A 17,006-nucleotide genomic window follows, 5' to 3' on the forward strand; every position below is an offset into this window, starting at 1 on the left:
CTCTCTCTCTCTCTCTCTCTCTCTCTCTCTCTCTCTCTCTCTCTCTCTCTCTCTCTCTCTCCAATTAGGCTTAGACTTGATTCTAATATATTTGTTTTTATCTCGTGACTTCTGTGGGGAAGAATAAAATTATAGCGTGGATCAAGGGTAGGAGAGATGGTAATCTGATAGGCAATAGTGTTTGTGGAAAAACTTCATAAGTCGCTTCCCATGATGGGCTCTTCTGCTTTTCTATTTCCTTCTCCTTCTCCCATCAGTGTTATAAATAATCTTATTTTTAATTTTATTTAATTTTAATTTTATTTTTTCCAGATTATATGTCAATACAATTTTAAGAATCATTTTCTGCCATTTTTCATTGCAGAGAGCTGGCAATGTGAGAAAGGTTGTACAAGTGCTATCATGCAATACACATTTTCTGTGATTTTCAGATTCTGAAAGAAGACACATATCATTTATACTAAAGAAAAATTCATAAAAAATAAAAGGAAGAATTGAATGCTTCAATCTTTGTCCAGCCTCCATCAATTCCTTCTCTGGCAGTGGAGAGCCTTTTGCATCATGAGTCCCCTGAATCTTTGCATTGCTGATGATAGTTAAATCATTCACAGTTGATCATTATACATAATTATTGTTATCACATATAATGTTCTACTCACTTCACTTTGCATCGCTTCATATAAGTTTTCCTAGGTTTTTCTGAAATCTTCCGGTTTCTAATTTCTTATGGCACAATAGTATTCCGTTGCAATCATGTACCACAACTTTTTCAGCCAGTCCCCAATTGATGGACATCCCTTCAGCTTCCAATTATTTGCCACCACAAAAAGAGCTGCTATAAATATCTTTGTACAAGTAGGTTCTTTCCCCCTCTCTTTCATCCTTTGGGTACAGAGTGGTTTTTGAGGGGTAAGTAATCACATTTTGTTGGGTCTCCTAGAGGAGGAAAAGGTGTCACCAGGGTCACTGGGTGGTTTGGAGGGAGGGAGGCATAGTAGACATCTCTAGCCTCTTCTCTCCCTACACTTCACCAAAGGAGTCTTTCATTCCTGTCCAGAGAGTTAGCAGGAAGTTGGGGCCAGAGGTTACCATTCTGTTCTCATCAGAGAGAGAGGATCCTGGGCTAGAAGTATATCTACCTGCTCCATAATTATTACTAGTCTAAATAATATGATAGAGTTCATTATAACCTGATCACTGTGTCATGATTATTGGGGTAAGGGGAACCCCACTTTTTATAACCAGGATTTGGCCCTTTTCTTGCCAAATTCCCATTCAACAATGAATGCAGTTAATGAATAGCAAAGAAATCCATTTATCTACACATAGCAAAACAGAAATTAGAGAAGATATACATAGGAGAATATATACAGAACAATACAGAATAAAGTAGGGATCAAGGTAACTCAGTTCAACCAAAAGAGATTTGTCTTTGATACCACCTGAGGAAAAATTTTTTTTGAAATGTCTTTTTTTAAAATTTAATACTTTATTTTTTTGGAAAAATTTTCCATGGTTACATGATACTTGTTTTTACTTTCCCCTTCATCCCCCTTTACCCTCACACCCCCCATATCCAACACGCATATCCGCTGGTTTTAACATGTGTGATCAATCAAGACTTATTTATATATTATTGATAGTTGCATTGGTGTGGTCATTTAGTGTCTACATCCCCAATCATGTCCGCCTCAACCCATGTGTTCAAGCAGTTGTTTTTCGTCTGTGTTTCCGCTCTTGCAGTTCTTTCTCTGAATGTGGGTAGCGTTCTTTACCATAAATCCCTCAGAACTGTCCTTGGTCATTGCATTGCTGCTAGTAGAGAAGTCCATTACATTCGATTTTACCACAGTGTATCAGTCTCTGTGTACAATGTTCTCCTCGTTCTGCTCCTTTCATTCTGCATCAATTCCTGGAGGTCTTTCCAGTTCACATGGAATTCCTCCAGTTTATTATTCCTTTGAACACAATAGTATTCAATCACCAGCATATACCACAATTTATTCAGCCATTCCCCAATTGAAGGGCATCTCTTCATTTTACAGTTTTTTGCCACTACAAAAAGCGCGACTATAAATATTTTCATACAAATCTGTTTATCTATGATCTCTTTGGGGTACAAACCCAGCAATGCTATGGCTGGATCAAAGGGCAGGCAGTCTTTTATCGTTCTTTGGTCATAGTTCCAAATTGCCATCCAGAATGTTTGGATTAGTTCACAACTTCACCAGCAATGCATTAATGTCCCAATTTTGCCACATCCCCTCCAATATTCATTACTCTCCCCTTCTTTCATTTTAGCTAATCTGCTAGGTGTGAATGTGATACTTCAGAGTTGTTTTGATTTGCATTTCTCTAATTATTAGAGATTTAGAGCACTTTCTCATGTGCTTAATGATAGTTTTGATTTCTTTATGTGAAAATTGGCTATTCATGTCCCTTGCCCATTTATCAATTGGGGAATGGTTTGGCTTTTTTATATAATTGATTTATCTCCTTGTATATTTGAGTAACTAGATCTCTGTCAGAGTTTTTTGTTATAAAGATTTTTTCCCCAGTTTGTTGTTTCCCTTCTGATTTTGGTTGCATTGTTTTTGTTTGTACAAAACCTTTTTAATTTGATGTAATCAAAATTATTTATTTTACATTTTGTAATTTTTTCTAACTCTTGCTTGTTTTTAAAATTTTCCCTTTCCCATAGATCTGACAGGTATACTATTCTGTGTTCACCTAATTTTCTTATAGTTTCCTTCTTTATCTTCAAGTCATTCACCCATTCTGAATTTATCTTGGTGTAGGTTGTGAGATGTTGCTCTAAGCCTAATCTCTCCCATATTGTTTTCCAATTTTCCCAACAGTTTTTGTCAAATAGTGGATTTTTGTCCCCAAAGTTGGGCTCTCTGGGTTTATAAAAACAGTCTTGCTGATGTCACTTACCCCAAGCCTATTCCACTGATCCTCCCTTCTGTCTCTTAGCCAGTATCATATCGTTTTGATAGCTGCTGCTTTATAGTATAGTTTAATATCTGATACTGCTAGGCCACCTTCCTTCATGTTTTTTTCATTATTTCCCTTGATATTCTTGATCTTTTGTTCTTCCAAATGAACTTTATTATAGTTTTTTCTAATTCAGTAAAAAAAAGTTTTTTGGTAGTTTGATAGGTATGGCACTAAATCAATTTGGGTAGAATGGTCATTTTTATTATGTTGGCTCATCCTACACATGAGCAATCAATGTTTTTCCAATTGTTTAGATCTAGTTTTAAATTGTTTGGAAAGTGTTTTGTAGTTGTGTTTGTATAATTCCTGTGTTTGTTTTGGTAGACAGATTCTTAAGTATTTTATATTGTCTAGGGTGATTTTAAATGTTTTTTCTCTTTCTACCTCTTGCTGCTGTGATGTGTTGGAAATATATAGAAATGCTGATGATTTATATGCATTTATTTTGTATCCTGCAACTTTGCTAAAGTTCTTGATTATTTCTACTAGCTTTTTATTTGATTCTCTAGGATTTTTTAAGTAGACCATCATATCATCTGCAAAGAATGATAGCTTAATCTCCTCATTGCCTGTTTTAATACCTTCAATTTCTTTTTCTTCTCTAATTGCTACTGCTAGTGTTTCTAGTACAATGTTAAACAATAGAGGTGATAGTGGGCATCCTTGTTTCATGCCTGATCTTATTGGGAAGGCTTCTAATTTATCCCCATTGCATATAATGCTTGTTGATGGTTTTAGATATATACTGTTTATTATTTTTAGGAAAGGTCCTTCTATTCCTATACTTCCTAGTGTTTTCAATAGGAATGGATGTTGTTTTTTGTCTAAGGCTTTTTCAGTATCTATTGAGATAATCATGTGGTTTTTTTTTTGGTTTGCTTTTTGATATGGTCAATTATGTTAATGGTTTTCCTGATGTTGAACCAAAAGGGAACTAGTGAAATCTCGAGCTCTCTCAACTCTGTCCCACACTTCATGCAAGGCATGGTATTTATCTCCACCGATAAAAAAATAGAGTCCCATACCAATTTAACTTGCAGTCCATCTTTTTTCCAGTTGGCAAGTCGTGAATTATGCAAAAAAATCAAAACCCAAACCAAAAAATCTCCAAAACTCACCACATCCATTCTCTAGTGACAATTCTAGCAATGTTGCATGCACTTACTGAAATCATGCACATATTACAAATAAGTCATGTTTTTCCCTTGTAGGCTAAAAGTGAGCATTCAAAATGCTATTCTTGTCAAAGAATCATAGAGTTAGAGCTAGAAGAGACTTTTTTTGTCACTGGACCAAACTCCCTCATTTTTCAGATAAAGAATTTAAGGCCCAGAGAGGACAAATCACTCGGCCAGGATCACATAGCTGGTGAGTGTCTGAGGTAGGATTTGAACCCAGATTTTTCTTCTTGACTTTTGTGGTACTAGTCACTATCCCACACTCTCCTTTTTTTTTTTTTTTTTTTTTTTTTTTTTTTTTTTTTTTTTACTGGAGATAAGACAAAATAAGCCTTATTCCTATCCTGTGTTTTAATGTGATCTGATGCTTACTTGAGTATAAAAGTAGAAAATACAGAGACACATATGCACTCACCTGCTATTAAATTATTGCCTGAACAAGAGATCTAATAACAACTGATGTACAATTTCCTTTATCAATGTGAGACTTGAATTGACCTTGGATGTTCTATCTGACTTTTGGACCAGCGTCTAGAGGAATGAGATTAAAAGCCATCAGATAGTTTAAGAAAAAAAAAACATAGCAATATCTGAGACTCCATGCAAGTTTTCATTCCGTTATTGTATCTGTTTCCTTATTTAATATCCAAACAGTGCATCTGATCAACACAACAATATGAAAGAGATTGTCAGCATTTCCCCCTTGGAATAATTTCATTTCTGATTTCCCATTTCAGATATTGGGATATATGAAAGATGGAGATCTTGGGATAATGCCTGCATTTATTCTTGCATGGATTAGCATCACTCAAAGTGGCCTTTATGTAAATTCGATATTTGCATTCCCACTGATGGGAGAAATGAATTCTAAATCATGCCTTTGTTTTGGTGCCTCATTTTCTTCTGTTTTGCAGTGTTGCAGTAATGTCTGTAATTTGGTTATCCAATGCACCTGGATCTTTCTGCCTAGCTCTGCTGAAGTCATTAAACAAATATGTGAACTGCCTATTTTCAAATTAATGGCATATGCTCTCAGTCTTTGGGCTTTGGGCAATGAATCAAGATTTGCAGTGCAGCTATAAGCAATTCGTGACTTAAGAAAAATCTCATCAAATTACATTTCCAATATCACTGATGTGCCACTATCAGGAACAAATGGAAAAAAGCTGCTGATCTTATTGTATAGTATGAACTTGGCATTTGGAGGAAGTGGGAGATTCAGAGCATTAATATTATGACTATAGAATGCTTCCCATGCCTTTAATATCTTTATCTTCTCAGTTTATTTACCTCAAATTCTAGTTCTTCACTTTCTCTGTAACACTCTCTAACCTTTTTTTGCCACGGATTTTTGGCAGTCTGATGAAACCTATCCAATCCATTTTACAAGAGTGATTTTAAATGCATAAAGTAAAATATACTGGAACGTAAAGGAAACCAATTATCTTGGTTCCAATTATTTTCCAGTTATATTCAAAATTTTCTTAGAAAATTGCTCTATCTGTCCAGATCTTAGTATTTTTAATCTATAAAATAAGAGTATTGAACTAATTGATTTTTGAGGCTACTGGGTCTGTGACTTTTTGTGATTACCATTATACTGTAAGTTTATTGCTTCCAGGAGCCTTAACTTATGCCCCTTTGAATATCCTTAGTAGGTATTCCATAACTGTTTGTAGATGATATGTTCACGTTGCTATATTTTGCCATTTAGTTTTTTTAACCTAAGTTTTATTTCTTTCAATCAATAAACATTTCTTTTCTCTCTTTCACATCTCTCTATTCCCAGGGTGGGGAAAATGAAACAAAAACAAAACAAAACCTCTCTAACCCCAGAAAAAAAGAATAAAATCAAATAAAAAATAATTTGTCCCCAGAAACAAATAAAATGTAACATAAGAAAACCCTTAACAGATATACATAGATAGAAAAAACAAATGCCCATATTGATGATATTAAAAATGTATGTCTCATTCTGCATATAAACCCCACCTCTCCTGTGTCTAGAGTTTGCTAACATTCTTTATTATCAATCTTCTGGAATAAAGGCTGGACATGCACTGATCTGAATTCTTAATACTTTAAAGTATTCTCTCTTTTTTTTAGTGTTTTGTCCATTGTATAAATTATTCTCCTGGTTCTGTTTCCTTCACTATGGATCAATTCATCCATGTCTTTTCAGTTTCCTCTGGAATCATCTCCATTATCATACCTTATAACAGCATTCAGTTATATGCTTGAAAACCACAATATTATTTCGATGATGGGGAAACTGAGGTATGGTAGGATTGAGGGATCAATGCTTTTTTTCTATTTGTAATATAAATAATATGAATGAAAACACAGGATGAGAATTTGGGAAGGGTGATAAAGCATCCAGGATTTGTAGTCTATTACTCAAGTGTGAGTGATCATCTTGAATCCATATGTTTTACTAGTTCTTTTATGAAGGCCAGCATTTTAACTTTAAAGCTCTGTTTATTAGCATTAACAAGAGTCATGGGGCTAAATACTTATGCCTCATATGGAAAGTTTACACCTACTAGGGGAATCCAGGGTAAGGCAATTAGCAGTTGTTCTTTCTGGATCCAATGGATGGAAACCATCTGAGAAATGGCAATATTGCCATGTGTGCCAGTGTAGGGTTTTTAGAAATTACTATCTAATCACTGCAGTTGAATAATAATTTTCTTTAAAAAATTTTTTTTACTTGACTAATTAAGAAATTTTTCCATGGTTCCATGATTCATGTTCTTTCCTTCCCCTCCTCCCACCCCCTCCCATAGCCAACGTGTAATTGAATAATAATTTTAAAAGATGTTTGCTGAAAAGATTTCTCAAACTCAAGTTCCTTTCCAGGCAATGACAGTTCAGTCCAGTACCTTGGGGCTATCTAGGACACTTTGGCTAGTCTGAATGTCTGCTTAGAAAGGATTTCTTTCAAAATGAGGACAGTCTGCTCTTTGGTGGTAGAGTCAGAGTCAGGCTTGGCTGAGCTAATTCTCAAATATTAGAATTATTTGGGTGGACCCTTTTGCACTCTAGGTAAGAAGGTACTGCAATAAATCTTATAATTCTTTCTTTAGGTAAAACTTAGAGTTTATGCAAGGAAGGAGCGTACATTCCATGAGAGTATACTTACTAAGAGATGTGTTTTAATTTTGTAATCATTCTCCTCTCCTCTCCGCAATCTTCTCTCCAGTTAAATTGGACTATTTGTTTCAATGTGAATGTGTACCACATTTTACCATCTCTGTGTATGTCTGTATTAATTGATCCCTATGGGCTTTCCTACCCCTTTAATATCACTTCTTCCATTAACTTGTCCCTTATCACACAGCAGAATATTATTCCTTTTCCCTGAGTCTTGCTGTAGACTGTAATTCTCTTATGCAATCATCATATTCTAGCTTCTGTTATAATTACAGTGATACCTTGCTACTCATCATTAATTTATTCCAGAAGGCAGTTTGACTACCAAAAAGGTTGAGTACCAAATGAATTTTTCCCATAAAGAATAACGTAAATTGAATGAATCCATTCTAGACACTCAGAAAACCTAGATTTTATAAGGCATTATATCCATTAATGGAGTTTTATTTTACTAAATATATATTAATGATACATAGACATAAATAAAAAAATAATTAGATTAAATAACAACTTTATCTGTATTGAGAGAAATTCATGACCTAAGGGAATGTTGAGGAGGAGAAATATTATTGTCTAGAAGAGGAGTCCCCTTCCATAATATCTGAGAGCAATGGCAACTGTCCTTCCGGAGTTCTCTTTCTTTCTCTTTCTGTCCTTCAATCACCACTGAACTCTGTTTGAGATTCACGAAGTGTAAGATTCACAAGAAATCTATCTGATGATGTTTGTTTTTGTGTGTTTCAGAATTCCTCTAACGTGGGAAATGGTCTGATCATTTAACAAATTTTTTATTCTGCTTTTTAAAGTTTGTCTGGGTGATATTTTTCAACAAAGTTTTTTTCATTTTGCACACACTTCCCTGATTAATGAAATGGAGATGCCCTCCTTTGCCTTCTCCTCACCTGAAGAAAACTCTCTGGCCACTAGCTGTTTCTGCACCCTTTGAAGTTCCTGTGACTCCTCAGTGTTGAGTTTTTTCTTTATGCTCCTGACATAACGTGTCATCCTTTGTTTCATTTGCAGCTGGCATATACCTCCCAAGATCATCATGCCAATAACTTCTGGCAAGCTTGCTAGGTGCCAAGCAAATGTCAAAAACTACAACAATTTTTTCTTGTTAAAATGTGTTGAATACCAAATTCAATGAGTTCTGAAACCATTGAGTACCAAGTTTTGACTGTATTTGTGTTCATCTACTCTCTTGATAGATTATAAACCTCTTTTGGGCAGGAATATACAGTTATTTACTTATTTTGCTTTTTATCAACTAGCACAAAGTAGATCTTCAAAAAATATTGGTTAGCATTATATTGAAGGCTAATTTGGAATGAAGGAAAATAAGGATTGTGAAATGGCCTTTTATTAGTATAACTGACAGTGACATTCCATTATTACCTTTCATTAATCCCTTTCAATTCGTACATAAAACTCAATATTTGACTGTGACATCATAACAATCTTTTGGCTCTTTTATAGCCGAAATTAGCTTGAAAGAATAACCAGAAAAGGCTAAACAAAAGCATGGAGGGAACACAGGCAATCTTTCTTGCTTAATCCTCACGTTGAGCAAACATTTTAATAAAAGAAGAAACCTGCCATTCATGGCTAGGATTTGAAGGTTGAGTGTTCAAAAAAATGAAGCTATGATCATCCATTGCTTTTTTGAAAAGCACATGCTACTCTATGTGACGTTTCATAGTGGTTTCTGTTAATAAAGAGGCTTTGGTGGTAATAATTCTTTTCAGAAGGGTTAAGTCAAGAGCAGTATGTCCTTGTACCTGGTACACATTCACATTCACAGAAAGTCACGTTGTCATTCATGCCTTTTGTGGAATCACACAAGGGAAGTAGGACAAGAAGTGTTGATTTTCACCTTGGGTTTTATAATGTATATTATGGACCGTGCATCTCTTTAGAATTTGCCAACTCTCTGGAGTTCTTAAGGAACAATGATTTGCAACTGAAAAAGTGAAAAAGAGGCATTTATTACTAGTGCTGTAATTAGTAGCTTAGAGGGAATTGGGCTCTGAATTAATCCCCAGAGGAAAGGAGATATTGAAAGGTAAAGTTTTAGTTTTTAGAAGCCCAATGTTTTAAGCTCACCTTATTAATGAATCATTCTGGTCTGACTTCCAAGCACATACAAATTCATGTTCATTTCAATGCTTGAAAAACTAAAACAACCTGGAAATTGATGGTTATGGGTGCTGACTGCTATAATAGTATAGCTTATTTGGAGACGTTATTTGAAAAATAGCTTGGTTTACATACAAATTAGAGTGTGTCAGGGTCAGAAATAAGGGGATTCTTTCTTTGGTTGACTCTGAGTTCATTTGTTTTGCCAGCAATCTTGAACTACAGTGTTTAAGCCTTGGCAATCATTCAATGTTTCACAGACCTAAGGGAAATCTTCTTCCTGGGAATTCAGTCTTATGAAGTATAGAAAGAGAATGAGGCTTGATAAATATACCAGACTTTTAACTAAAGGCATTAGAATTCTTTGGATTATTTAGAAAAATAATTGATATATTATAATTTATTTTATGAGCCTTATGAATCCTTTTAATTTTGCTTCTTGGCTTTAGTCTGTATAGTTATCCTAGACTAGTAGATTCCAAAGAACTTAGGGAAATAGTATGTTTCCTCTCATTGGAGGCCTTGGAGCTAAGTTTGGATGACCACTTGGTTATATTCAAAATGAGTCTGAGCTCTTTCCAAACTTAAAGTCTTTGAGATTCTAGATATCCAAATAAAATTTGCAGATAATTGGCGTCATAAAAGGATCTTTTTGGTCCCTTAAGACACTATAGTATTAAAAGCTAAAATGTGATATTCTCTTCAATTTTGTATTTTGATTGAATTGCACATTTTGGTTCAATTTGGCATATTTGGGAAATTTTGGTATCTTTAACATGTTCTTGTCTAGTGTAGTGCCTAGTGTTTTGTCTTGTTTTGTTTTTTGATATCATGTGAGAATAAATGGATTTGAGAGGATGTTATTTGCCCTTCAACAGATCTGAGGGTCAAAAAGTGTTGAGAATAACTCAACAATTTTTATTAAATAACTTTATTCTAAAGAATACCAGACACTGGGAACATTTGAAAAAAATTCTTCAGGCATTTGGAAGGAAGGCAACACTACAGTAGGAAAAACACTAGATCAAGAGTTAGTAGACCTATGTTCAAGATCTGCCTCAATCACTTCATAGTTATGAGATTTGGGATAAGCTATACCATCTCTCAACATACTAGTTTCCTCATTTTTAAAATGAAAGGGTTGGAGAAGTACTGGAGGATTAGAAAATGGCAAATGGATCAATATTCAAAACAGTGTAGAAACTGGAGTCTACACTCCATGCACCTGTAGACTTAAATTTGATTTCTTGCAAAATTCTAGATGATAAATGAACATCTAGAAAAGGAAAGGATGATCACACTGACCCAGTAATGCTATTCCAAGAACAAATCATGGCAGACTAATCTTAACTCCTCTTTTAAGAGTGTTACTACATTGGTACATCAGGAGAATGATATAGTTAGTTGTGATTTTAGCAAATAATTTCTCAAAGTATTTCATGCTATTCTTGTGGAAAAGATAAAGAGATATGAACTAACCAATTATATGATTAGATAGATTAGAAACTCATTGAATGGCTGTGTCTAAAGAGTCATCATTCATAGTTCAATGTCAAGCTTAACCAAAGTTCAATTTTTATGAGAAATCTTTAGTGGATGGCTTCCGGGAACTGTGCTTGGTCTTGGAATATTTCATAATTCTATTCCAAGTGACCTATCAGTGACTTGGTTGGAGAAATAAAGGATATGCATATCAAAATGTCAGATGACACAAACCTGGGAATGATTGTTGATACACATTTGAGTGCCCAAGTCAATATCTAAAATAATTTCAAAAGGCCTGAAATTGGGCTGAATCTAAGAATATGAAATTTGATAGCCAGATTAAAGTCTTTAGTGCTATTGCCAAGTTTTAGAAGGATGTTGATAAGATGAATAATATCTAGATCTAGGCATCCAAGATAGTGGATGAAGGACCTTGAAATGATGGTAAATGATTAGTTGAAGGAACTGGCTCTCTTGAAGCTAGAGAAGAGAAGGCATAATAGCTATTTTCCAGTCTTTGAGGTGCTATCATGTAGAAGATGGATAAGACTTTTTCTGCTTGGACACACATTACAGATTTAAGTGCAGTGAGCAAAAGTTTTAGAAAGGAAGATTGAGACTTGATGTAAGGAAGAACTTTCTAACAATCAAAGCTACTCCGAAATAGAGTTTGATGTGTTAGAACAGGGGTCGGCAACATATGGCTCTCGAGCCATATCTGGCTCTTTTGAGGGCCAGATATGACTCTTTCTGCAGGAGCCATAAAGTCCATTTTTTTTTTCAGGCGTTGTTACAGGAGCGCGCACTGTGAGCTCTCATGAAATTATGGCTGTCATGAAATTACATTTTAAAAAATGTGGCGTTTATGGCTCTCATGGCCAAAAAGGATGCCTACCCCTCTGTTATAAGGTAATGAGTTGCCCATTAACTAGTGATCTTCAAACAAAGCCTATGACAATTTAATATTTAGGTTGTAGACAGTATTTTTATGCAGCTTTGGGTTAGATTAGTTGGTCTCTCAGGTTTTAGAGTCATATTTCTATGATTCCTTCCAACTTGGAGCTTCTGTGATTATGTAATTGTTAAGATATTTTATAATTCTATGATTGTGAATATCTTTGATCACAATAGATCAAAATACCAAGCTTCTTGGAAACTTCTCCATCATTTAACTTTACAGGTTTCACCTTTATTTTCAGTCTTAAATGAATACCATCTAAAATAGATTATTATTCTTTTTTTATGCCTAGTACTAAAGTCAGACCTCCCTCTAATGTGGTATGGTAGAAATAGGTCCAAAATTAGAATTCAAGACTCGCACTCAGTGTATCTGATTTTGAATTCTGGCTTTGGCACTTACTATCTGTGTGATATTGGGTAAGTCCTTTAACTTCATCTGCTAAAGCCTTAGTTTCCTCATCTATTGAAGGAGGGGTTGGTGATTCCCAAAGTGGGTGCTACCGCCCCCTGGTGGGTGCTGCAGCGATCCAGGAGGGCGGCAATGGCCAGAAGTGCATTTATCTTTCCTATTAATTGCCATTAAAACTTAAAAAAATTAATTTCCAGGGGGCTAAGTAATATTTTTTCTGGAAAGAGGTAGGTAGGCCAAAAGAGTTTGGGAACCATTGATAGATAATCTCTAAGGCCCTTTATCAACTTTTGATCTCTGATCCTATGATCGCCATGCTAGTAAACATTTAAATCAACCAACCAACAGGAATATGCATGCCAGCCATCATGTTAGGAACTAATAGCACAAAGACAAAAATGAAACAGTGCCTGCCCCCAAAGAGTGATGCATAAATGATTAGAAATGAAATAAATAAAAGGTAAATTTTTTTAGGACACCAGTAGTAGGGAGATATGGAAGGATTTCTTTTCTAAAGTATTGCTTGAGTAGAGTTTAAAAAAACACAAAGAATTTAGGAGGAGAAAGTGAGCTATCACAGCACAAAAAGGCATGAGAGAATAGCTTGCATGAAAGTACAAATATGGGAGATTGAGTATTTTATGTAAGCAACAGCAAGAAGGACAGTTTGTTTCATCTATAGATTATAAGAAGGGAAATAATGTGTAAAAAGGTTGGAGAGGTAGTCTGGGACCAGGTTGTAAAGAGCTTTATAAACTAAAAAGAGGTGTTTATAATTGGCTGTAGAGATACTAGGAAGCCAATGGAGTTATTGAGTAGATGAGAGAGACACATTCTGATTTTCACTTTATGAAAATGACTTTGCTTGCCAAGTAAATTGGAAAGAGGAGAGAATGGAGTCAGGGGGACTAATTATCAATGTTTTTCAATAGTCCAAAAGAAGGTGATGAAAGCCTGAACTACCTTGAACTACCTGGTAGCCATTTGAGTAGTGAAAGGACAGAGGTAAGAGTTATTTGAAGAAATAAGATTTGATAACTGAGAAGAAGGAAGAGAGATTGAGGAATCAAGAATATTGCTCAGGTTTTAAAGACAGGTGTTTAGAAAGCTGGTGGCATTACTGAAAGAAAATGGGAAGCCCAGAGGAGAAATGAGTTAAGGAAATTGGGGAACACAAAGGCAAAGTTTTTATTAATTAGAAGGAAATAATCTCCTTGTTCTTTGCCCAATCTTAAGGATTGTGTTAATTTCTGAATGATATGAACTATAGTTTAGGAAGAATTGGTAAAATGGACAGGGTCTAGAGAAGGATGATTAGGAAGATAAAGAGTCTTCTTGTCACTTGAAGAACAATTTAGAGAATTGAGGATATTTAATCTGGAGAAGAGAAGATTCATTGAAGACATCTGATAATGTTGTTTATAGTGGGATTTTATTTGGAGTACAAATTGGACAACCGGCTCAAAGACCCCTTCCAACTCTAAAATGTTATGATTTTCATCAAACCACGAGTCCTTTTTTTTTTTTTAATACTGTGTGAGAAGAACAAGCAAAATGCTCATTTTATGAACTTCTGAATCCTCTAGTTGAATAATGGAACTGAAGACAATGAGTTACCTGTTTAGAAGGCTTGCTCTACTTTTATCTCTTGTACATCTTGTTTCAACTTGGCTAGTGTTTAGTGAGATCACTGCTCCATGTAAATATAGATTTTTCTTGACTTCACTGGTTCAAAACCCAAGATTCTCCATGAGAATATCAGAATGATTTGAATTATAATGAGTCTTCATGTAGGATAAAATAGTTGAGGCAAATGGAATCATATTCCCAGTATGTCTCGAGTTGACTGAAAGTTTTGACAATACTTATATCATTTTGGGTGTGAGTGTGTGTGTGTGTGTGTGTGTGTGTACAAGCAAAGCCACAACATTCTCTTTGAAGCATGGATATTTGCACTCAAAAGAAGTTAGGATCCTCAAATATAAGAAGGCTCGATTTCATTTTAAATGCAATATTTTTCTTTAAAATCCTCAAAGCTGGTCTTTGAAATTATATTTACCAAAGATTAAAATTTCCCCTCAGGGAGTAGTGTAGAGAACTTCTAGGATCAGTAGGAGCTAAATTGTCTGCCGTGGCATATATTTTTTAAAGAGTCTGTTTCTTAAATGGTTTGCTATCTTGGCTATACTAATGTTTGGTTGAGAAAAATTGGCAGAGGAAATTGAAGCTTTTCAGCTCAAATATTTGGAATTCTTTTCCTATCCCTTTCTCCTTTCCAGTTCTTTAATTTCACCAAAACTGCTGCTATACATATTTTTGGTGCATGGCAACTTCTTATCCATGGTTTCCTTAGGGAGAAAGCAATAATCCCAGTAATGGAGTCTGGTTCAAAGGATATGGATATTGTAGTCACTTAATTTGTATAATTCCAAATTGCTTTTAAAAATGGTACTACTACTTTATAATTTCACCAACAATATATTAATGATTATTATTCTGCAAATCTTCCAACACTGAATATTGCTATTTAAAAAATCATTTTTGCCAATTTTCAGAGTAAGAGATGAAACTTCAGGGTTGTTTTGATGGATAATTCTCTTACTCATGATCTGGAACATTCTTTTATTTGATTATGAATACCATGCAATTCTTTTTTTTTGAGAAATTCTTGTTCATATCCCTTGACTATCTTTTGGGAAATGGCTATTAATTTTACATTCACTTATTAATTATTTATGTATCTTAGATACTAAACTTTTATAAAATAATCAAAAAAGACTTTTTTCTCATATGGTCACTTCTCTTCTCATCCTGGGTGCATTCATTTTGTCTATTCAGAAGCTTTTCAAATTTAAGTAATCAAAGATATTGGTTTTGTCTTCTGTAATTGCCTTTATTTCTTGTTTGGTTAAGAATATGTCTCCTACCTGTATGTCTGAGAAGTATATAATCTGCTTTTCTTTTAAAAAATTTCCAGTCTGATCATTAATATTAAGGCTATGTATCCATTTAGAATGTGATATAATGCATATATGATACATATGATATAAGGAGTTAGATAAAAACTAATTCCTTCCTGACTGTTTTCCTTTCAGTTACTATCAAGAAGGAAATTTTTCCTAGATAATTTATGTTTTCTATTTAACCAAATACTGGTTTATTAAATTCTATTTTTTTCAGATTCTCCCTTATCTAGTGTGTTTTACATATCTCTCTGCCTCTTTTTTTTAGTCTTTGTCTGTTTCTCTTTAAACCAATACCAAAAAGTTTTGTTGACTATTATTTTATAATATGGTTTGAAGTAAATGTGCTATTCCCCTTTCATCTCTATTTCTTTTTATTATTTCTCTTGATATTCTGGATCTTTTGTTTTTCCAAATGAATTTAATTATTGTTTTATCAAGGTCTAAAGGGTCCTTTTGGTAATTTTATTTGGAATAACATTTAAATGATCATTTTAATTATATTTAAATGACCTCACCATGAGCACTAAATATTTCCCCAGCTTTTAATTTATTTCTTTAAGGAGTACTTTATAATTGATCTATTTTTTGTGCTTTGGTAGGTTGCTCCCTAAATGCATTTTGTAATTATTGAATAATATTCCCCTTTCTATTGTTACTTCTTTTGTTATATAGAAATGCTCTAGCTTTTTTGAGGGTGTATTTTGTAGTCTTCTGCCTCCTGAAGCTATTAATTATCTCACATTGATTTCCTAGGATTTTCCAGTTATACCATCATATCATCCTTAGATAGGGACACTTTTACCTCTTCTTAACCTATATTTATGCCTTTAATTTCTTTCTTTTACCTTATTTCTATTATAGCAATTGCTTATAGCAATTATGGAATTATAGCAAATAATATTGGGCAAGGAGTACATCCTTGCTTTGTTTCTGTATTAATTAGAAAATGTTCTAATATATATCAATTGCATATGATACTTTTGCCTCTAGATAGATGTTTTTGTAATATTAAAAAATTATTTCTGCCTTACTTTGTAATATTTTTTAGCATAAAAGAGTGTTGTACTTTGACAAAAGCTTTTTGGGGCATCTATTGAGATAATCATATGGCTTTAGATGTTTAGTGTTTTAATATGATTAATCATTATGTTATTTTCTTAATGTTGAACCATTCGTTCATACCTGATATAAATCTTATTTGAACATAATGAATTATTTCTTGGATAAATCCTGTTTAACAGGTTTGTATTTACTTTTCTTGAGTCAATATTCATTAAGGATATTGGCCTATAATTTTCCTTCTGTATTTTGTCTTTTCCTGGTATTGTTGTTCTGACTATGATCCCTTTTTGGGTTTCTTTGGTAATATACTAGACTCATTTTCTAGCTCATTTTACAGATGAGGAAACTGAGATAATTTGCATTAAGTGAGTTGTCTAAAACCATACATTTAGTAAGTATTTGAGATAGTATTTGAACTCATATCTTTCTGACTCCAGACCCAACATTTTGGCCACTGAACCATTTAACTGTCTATAGTGATATAGCTGTTAGGATTCCATTTATCCCACAAAAAATTCTGGTAGAGCACTTTCTCTTGCAGTTTTTGAGAATAATTTGTGAAATATAGATACAACTTTTATTTTAAAAGTTTGATAAGCTCTTTTTATGAATTTCAGGAAAAGGAGAAATTTTTGTTTATGTGTTGTTTTTTGTTTT

Source organism: Gracilinanus agilis, chromosome 3 (genome assembly GCF_016433145.1).
Source record: "Gracilinanus agilis isolate LMUSP501 chromosome 3, AgileGrace, whole genome shotgun sequence".
NCBI classification, from domain to species: domain Eukaryota; kingdom Metazoa; phylum Chordata; class Mammalia; order Didelphimorphia; family Didelphidae; genus Gracilinanus; species Gracilinanus agilis.